Raw genomic sequence first — 8,740 nt, forward strand, 5'->3', positions numbered from 1 at the left:
CCCTCCGAAGGCAGTTGGAGAAAATGCAAGTTTAAGGAACTTATTGCTGTCAGGCTACCATCTAGACTCGACCTCGGTTCCCATCTTAGGTAAACACTGTTAGCTCCGTCAGCACTGTTTCTGTTGTTTGCGCTGTAAGCACCGTTAGCTGCGAGCAACCAGCTCAGCCGTCTCCATGTTGAGAACCATGAAGGCAATAGATATGCTCAGAATTTCGATTTTACCCATGTCTCATTGTTGCCTGTTGTGGTCATAGATGCAGAGGCAGCAGAATCAGTGGCATGAAGCTACTTTGGGGGGAAAAGTTTACGGCACAATGGCACTCACTGTGTCGCCAGAGCTCCCACTGCTCAAGAGAATTTCATGCCTTTTTCGTCTCTATTGTATTGATTTTCATGCCTAAAATTCTCTCATTCTCAAGGACAATATAATGGGAGCTATTCGATGCAAAGAATGGCCCATTTTAAACCCGGGTCGTTGGTAGGTTACAGTTAGGCTGAACGCTCCAGGACAAATTATCCAGACTCTCTTTCTCTGCACCGATGCTCACCTGCCTCCAGCTCTATTATTGCCATGCCAGATGGTTGAGGGGAGGTTTTCACAAAGTGACATGGCCCTCCTTGTTCCATCATGGTGTAGGGGTCACCTTACCAAGGGCTCCCGTTTCAGGTGACAGCAGGAAGATGGACGGGGCATGGGATTCTGGGATGGGTAGTTCATTCTTTTTTTTTCTTTTTTTTTTTTTACAGGCTGGTTTCAGGCTGATTCTTCTCAAGGTCTAGGTGAGATTGTGTTCCAGTGTACCAGCGCCACATGGCTCCAGATGCAGAGGTCACACCCAGATCAGCGTCATTTGAATGATATAAAAACTAAGGCACTGGAGACCAGATTGCTGGAGTGGCTCTGTACCAACTACTGGTAGCCCCTAGTGACACGAAACTAATTAATATGACAGATTACCACGGTAACGATGGAAGGTCGTGAGGCTCAAAGGTTTTAGGATTAGGTCACAGGAAGGGGGAAGCTTGTTCACAGCATGAGAACAGCACCAAGAGTTAGATATAAAGACAAAAATAAACACAGATAACACCAACTGTCATTCCTTCCAAATCCTCATTGGAATGAAAACAGTTTCAATGGGCTGGACCGTCAATGGAAATACACAAAAGAGATATAAAGAAGAGACAGACAGGCTGTATAGTGCACCTGATGTCTGAAAAGATACCGGCGAACCTAAATTTAGTCATCACAGGTTACAGAACGTGACTAATATCTTGTCACCGCACCCTGGGAAAGGCTTTAAAAGTCACATAGCTCGACTGTAGCGTTTCCCATCTATGTTTTGTACTGTTTTCTATTTTTGTGTTGTTGCGATACTTTGCTCCATTTTTTTCTAGGTTACAAGTTGAAGACCTTTTGACATGGAGCGTCTTAACATATCACAGGATAGGAGCTGATATAGGATGGAAGGTAAGAGGTTTTGTTTTTTTTGCCGTGCTAGCAGTGTTGCTTTATGGAAGATAATGTCGGTCTGTTTGTCAGCTTGTCCACCACTTTGGTCAACTATTAGATAAATTGATTTCAAATTGTGTACTTAGATCCAAGGCTGGATAACTTTGGTGATCCTCTAACTTTTGATATAGCGCAATCTTTAAAACTCTATTTGTCAAATATCTGCCAAAATATTGTTTTTCCCATTAGCCCCAGTTTTCCTTTCTATTAAGTGCAAATTGGAGCACTCTTACAAGCTGAGCTAAGATGAAGAACATGGTTAACACGACTAAAAATGAAAACGTTAGCATCCAGCTCAAAGTTTTAAAACCCTGAATATAAAACCCAAAGTATTCCCAAAAACCTAAACAAACAATGACTAACATTTATTTTATTTGTAAAGCTTGAACAGTAATAGAGTTACACTGTGTCATTTTTGCAAAGCAGACATTTTTGAAGAGTATCAAAAATGGAAAAAGTTAATCCACTGGGGAATATGAATGTGCTCATTACATCTAATGGCAATCTACCAAGTATGTTGATGTTTCAAACAAGAAGGAGAATATTTAAGAGGTCAACAAAAACATCCAGACCACGTATAAAATATATTTGAGACATCTTGTTCCATCCATTTGGCAACGGCTCTCTTAAATGTAGACCAATTTCACGTGTGCAGATCAAAATTGTTTCACACTAATGGCCTATAAAGAGAACTGGGTCACCGAGGCCTCCAGCTACGTTGATAAAATGTCACAAATTGAATCCCTGAACAAAAACCAGACTAAAGAAACGTGAATATAAAATGGACTGTGATCACTGACATCTTTGGGATCAAAAGAACTGAGGAGATCATTTTTTATCCCAATGAAGTTTGTGATCAGAGTCCAGTTTACACAAGTTCTGTCCTATAAGTATCTTGATGTCAACACTGTAAACTTGGAATACGCATGCTGAATCAGGTTATCAATGTGATCAGGTATGGAATAACTGCTACTTACTGGCGTGCTCTAGGTGACAAACAATTCAACGTAGACTTTTTCTTTCACATGGGGCACAAACAGCGGTCTCCTGGTTGAATGACCAGTTATTGTTGCCCTGTGTGGGGTTTTGCGGTCTTTATACATCCTGGTTCAAGATTACTTATCTACAAATAACAGCGCGTTCATTTTCGTAGGTTTAGCTTAGAACGCTGTATGAGAGCAGCCTTTTTTATTACCTGTATTGCATTTTTCTGTACTATTTAATGTCTTTTGTTTGCTTGTGCTCGTGGAGTCCAAGTCCTCTATGGGAACAATAAAGCATAAGTCTATCTATCTGGGTAAAGAAATGTTCTTGCAGAAGGGAAACATGAATAAAACACTAGTTTAGTCTGTAAGGGTAGCAGCAAAAGGCCTGATACCTCTGATATAACTATGGTTGGTATATCCACTCGGCTAATTGCTAGTGCTGGTTTGCTACATATTAATTTTTAACAAGTACGTAAATGTATGATTAGGTTATGTAGGGGTGTAATAAAAACATTGATTCTTCACAATGCATCAGTCTGAGTTTGATCCATTTGAAAAGTTTGGATCGATATAAAGCGATTAATATTGTATTATGTTATTTCTTTTTATTGATCGACTGCCGTCTGCAGTCTGTGATGTGTTTCTGGTGCAGTTTCCATCTTTCACCTAACAGAAGTACAAACGTAGGTGTTGTTGTTTGAAGTTTTGACCTGGAAGGTTTAAGTACGCGCTTAAAATACAATACGTTTTAAAAAGAATATTTTCACTAAGAATGAAAAATGAATCGTTGGAAAGATTCAGAGCTCCCTCTAAAATTGAAATGGATTAAGTTGTATGATTAAGTGGTTTAAGTTCTCAAAAAGGAAATGAGGAGTGTTTAATTCTTGTTTTACTTTTGTGATAAACCCTTTGAAATGTTTATGTGTGACTTGATAAAATATATTGTAACAGTAGCACAAGCAGAGAAGGGTCATAAAGTCACCGAAGTCACTCAGTAAAATAAGTCCCACAGCAATACTTTCCTAAAGTAACTTAACATTTGCCACCAAGCTACTGTTCATTCCAGACCAAATAAGGCTGTAACAACAAAACCACTGCGTGATTTGAGCTGAGAATGGTGCGTTTTATAGCTCATAAATTCAGCTTATAGTTTGCAAGATGAAGAATGTGTTTTTTTCTCCTTCAAAAATTACATAGTCTAGTTTTAAAGATAGAATGTATAATGTCTATAAGTTGTGAGCAGTTAAATCAAAGAACAACGTTGCCTCTCAGATTGTTACAGTTGAAACTTTCACGGTCTGAAGATGTAAAACTATCCAGTATTTTACAATGAAGGCAGGACATTTTTTTTTTAAAGTCATACTTTCCATAGCTAAAATAGTTTTTCTGCTTATGTCATTAATAATAGCACGGCCCCTTAGATATTTGTTGTAGCCTCCATGTTGGGAACCACTGCCTTAGGACACACATTTATATTCCTTAATGTCATTTTTGTAAAACAGCTAATGCTAATTTCCCTCATGTTTGCAGTTAGATTTGACATTAAAGGCACCCTAACCTTGTGATGCGTATGTACTGTTTCTAGAGATAACAAACCTGGGAATCCATGTTGGATATATCATGTAACTTATATGGAAGTATTGGGACTGAATGTATTACTAATTCTGAAATAATGATTCATTGCTGTCAGTGCTTTGAACACTTTGAATTAAGAGATTAAAGCAGATCTAGGATTTATTTGCATTCAGCATAAATTTAGAGTAGCTTTTTTTATTATTATTTTTTTCATCCATAGTATACATATCATTTTCATAATACATTTTACTGCTGTTTTGTTTAAACGCTAAATCCATTAGCTGAGAAATCAATTAGCCGATGGACAGAAAACGATTCAGCAACTATTTGGATTTTTTAATAATAGCTAAAGTAATTTTTCAACATAACATTTCTTATTTCCTGCATCTCAATTGTGAGTATTTTCTCTTGCATCTGCAGAAAGAATTTTATGACATGCCCTCAGGCTTTTGGAAATTGCAATGGGCTTTTTTAAACTATTCTGTTATATCTGACATTTTATAGACCAAGCGATTAATCGATTATAATCTTTTGCCCTACTGCTTTTCTTTTAATGCCCTCTCCTGCTGTTGAGATAATGTCTGTGATTTTGAAACCATAGTATCCATCTCTTCCTGCACCCTGAGGTGTAACGTCATTGACCAATATGTTCTTGAGCTTTTCTGTTCACTTGACATCGTAATGTTTCACTTTGTGGACTCTTGAGATGGGCTTTACTGTTAATGGCAGCTGTTTATTGTGATGTCGGATTATATTTTGTTCCTTTTTACTTTCGGGTAGAGACTGTTCAATAACACTACATTTTCGGACTTAGGATAAAACTCTTTAATATCTTTTTTCGACAGCGAGAGGAGATTAAAATGTGACATGACCTTTGACCCCTAACCATTCACAGAAAGTCCGGGTATTAAGAGTGTTAGGCAGGTAAATCTACAACCAATAATGTGATTCTGGGTTTTTAGTTCCACAATAGGTTTTAGGACAGGACATCACTTTCCCTCTTTCTTTCATTATGGTGGAACCACAGCTGGAGACATTGGTAGATTCTTTAAACACAATATATTTAGAACAAAGGCCCATCCAGCTTCTGGCTTTTCACCCCAGATTCTTTTTAATTTGTTCAATTACACAGTAACATTAACCAATGTATGCGTTTTTACGATTTCCTGACATGATATCAGATGTGAAAGTGGTGAAAAATTAAATTATCCACTATCATTTTAATTAAACTATTTTTATTGTCCTTATCTTAGCAATGAGGAAATCCCTGTGTGCAATCTTCAGCCTATTCTGATCACTGTGGTTCAGACAGAGTAAGCCTCTTTAATTGCATATGCATGACCCCTTGTCTGGAGGCAGTCACTGTGTCAATAAATTATAGTAAAGGCCAAGACTGCTATCTAGAATATTGATCATCCTTCTGCCGCTATAAGGCTGTTTTACCACATTGCATGGCCTCTTTTGAATCAGCTATGTGGGTTTAATGATAGACTTTAGCTAGGGCAATTACATATTTCATGCTGGAATCCAAAATTACATTTTTTACTCAAAATGTTCAAATTCATAGAAAGTAAATCCTTCCATAAACTATGCAACATTATTCAATGGGAAAAGTCCCAACAACACATCATATAATATGTTAGGAATTTTATAATGTTATAACAATGTATACTAATGCAGTTTTGTACATTTTATTGAAAAATACATTTAGAAACACTTTATGGACAAAACAACCAGACAGTAATGCCTTTTTCAGAAAATCTAGCAAATGTAATATCTGAAAAGTCAAGGAACTTCATCACATTTAGGCAAAAATCATATAAAAAGCCAATTAAGCCATGAAGCTGTGTTGCTCATTGATTTGCAACATTTCCCATAATGTCCCACTACAACAGGAAATATTAAATGGACATTCCATTGACTATTTATATAATCTGAATCCACCTCTGAGGGACTGCATATAAATGACTAGCATGCGGGCGCAGTTCAGCTCTCTTCCTGCATCACAGTTTTATTTAAGGGCACAATCAGAAGGTCCATTTAGAGCAGTTTGAATTGGGTTACATGATTAAACAAGTAATACCATGTTAGCAATGTTATACGTTCACATGTTTTGTGGAAGGTGATGAAACTTGATGTTCAGCCCCCTCAGCACCCTATAATACGTTTCATACAGTCCCTATATTAATAGCCTATATCTATCAGAACTCATAAGTAAGAAGTCCACAACCCCTTTTGGATGAAGAAACACAACACTATATAATTAGCCCATGCAGCTGAATGCACCATTCATTAATTCATCATTTTCATTTGTGCTTGGTAGGGGTTGTGGCTCAAACCGTGTCAAATAAAACTCCGTCCTGCAACTTTATTCAGGCCACTTTGCAGACAGACTCCTCCAGCCAGACTGAAATGGAAAACGGTTAGATAAAATTGGCTACTTCCTGGAGTCTGGAGAATAGTCACTCAGACACACACACACACACACACACACACACACACACACACACACACACACACACACACACACACACACACACACACACACACACACACAAGGGAAGGGCAGGAAGATGTAGAGAGAGAGAGAGAGAGAGAGAGAGAGAGAGAGAGAGAGAGAGAGAGAGAGGGGGGGACAATGTGTGTCTGAAGTCACTTCCACAATCCCTCTGACAGACCTTTTCCCCTGACTGATTACTTCCAGACTACCTTTAAAAGAGCGGCGCAGTCCTATGAACCAGTTGGGCTCTTGCGTGACGCCAGTGGGGGATCCTGGGACAATGTAAGGGATGAGCAGTTGACTACCCCCCCCCACCACCATCCACACACACACACACACACACACACACACACACACACACACACACACACACACACACACACACACACACATACCATCCCACCACATCTCATCATTATCAGCCATCCACCCCCTCTGCCCTGCAGCGACACTGGCTCACTGACACATTAACATACTGCTGCCTGCACCTCCTCCCCTGGACTACTGTCTGTCTAGGGAACACAATTAGGCTGCGGAGGAGACACGCATACACATTAGGGGGAAAAAAGGCATTCATGCTAATGCAGCTCAGTGTGACTGAGGGGCCTCTGGAAGTGTATGTGGTCCTCTGCAGCCACACATGTTGTGGATCTCTTCTGCTGTATAAAATGTGATTATTTCCAACAGAGTTTAATGTGTTTATACGGTTCTGGTTAATGGTTCATAAAATCCAACATGCAGCATTGCCAGTAAGTTAAATATGAGAACAGTGTCGTTTTATTATAGTTGCATGTAGGCTATAACTATATTTAAAAAAAAAAAAAAAACTAAACTGCCAAGCTGTTTGGTAGTGAAGCCAATGTCTTTGTCTCTCACACTTCACATAATACAGTAAATTGATCAAATCAAACCCCCCTCCGCCTGTCATAATAAATATGGATCCAGCTGATATACAGTATAAAGTGGGCACATCCTACTGCAGGCATGGAAGGAAATTGATCCTCAGTCGATCGGCCGTTTTACTGGATTAATAAAGAACTGTTGTGTTGTTAATTTAGACAGACAAACTCAAAGGACACTTGGGATTGTCCCACCTGAGAGACAAAGCGTCCAGGGGGCGGCAGCAGTGCGCTCCTGTCTGGGTTTCGGACACGTTTGTAGCCCTGGGTAGAGGCTTACAGGCACAGGCACTATCTCTCTCTCCTCCCCTGGCCTCTCTGCTTGTAGTAAAAGACCCAAGCTACATTTATTAAAAACCCAAACCTGAGAAAAAAAGGTCCAACTGTAACCTAAGCAGCTACAGAGCTTAGTGCTGCCTGAGAAGACATGTTAAGGGCGAAACTCCCTTAACATAAAACCAGGGGGAACTATTCTGCTGGAGCCACATTAGAATAGCAACATGTTTTATTATGAGGTTATAGGGACTGCTGTAGTCCATGTTTTAATTATATTGATTTCCACCTCCATTGATTGCTACACACTGTTATCATGCATGCTTTCTTTAATAGGCTATGGATATAATACAACATGGAACAAACGCCTCAAACTACACAGAGATCAGACATTAATGGCACTTAAAATGACCAAAAGTGGAAAAATGTATACACACACACACACACAAAAAAAGAAGCTTTAATAAGACACCCTAAGCTCCTCTGTATCTTATTAAAGCTTCTTTTTTGTGTGTGTATACATTTTTCCACTTTTGGTCATTTTAAGTGCCATTAATGTCTGATCTCTGTGTAGTTTGAGGCGTTTGTTCCATGTTGTATTATATCCATAACCTAATTAATCTTCACCAGACGTATCTTTTCCTCAATATAACCGCTTCAGAAGTTAGAACAGATATGACTTAAAAATTATGATTCTCTTTTGGCCAAGCTGCTTTCGTTTCTCAACCAATCCTCGTATTCTCAAACGTTACACTTTGTCAACTCTTTTTTTCTAAGAAAAATGTTAACTTTCCTACTCATTTGCGTGTGTGTGTGTGTGTGTGTGTGTGTGTGTGTGTGTGTGTGTGTGTGTGTGTGTGTGTGTGTGTGTGCGCGCACTGTGGGCTCTACTTGATCTGTTGTTTGCGCAACACAATCACATTTCTTTTAAGCGACAGGGTGTCTAGACACACACGTGACCGGGCGCGTCAATGCGCACTGGAGACGGAGAGAGC

Source organism: Anoplopoma fimbria, chromosome 14 (assembly GCF_027596085.1).
Source record: "Anoplopoma fimbria isolate UVic2021 breed Golden Eagle Sablefish chromosome 14, Afim_UVic_2022, whole genome shotgun sequence".
NCBI classification, from domain to species: Eukaryota; Metazoa; Chordata; class Actinopteri; order Perciformes; family Anoplopomatidae; genus Anoplopoma; species Anoplopoma fimbria.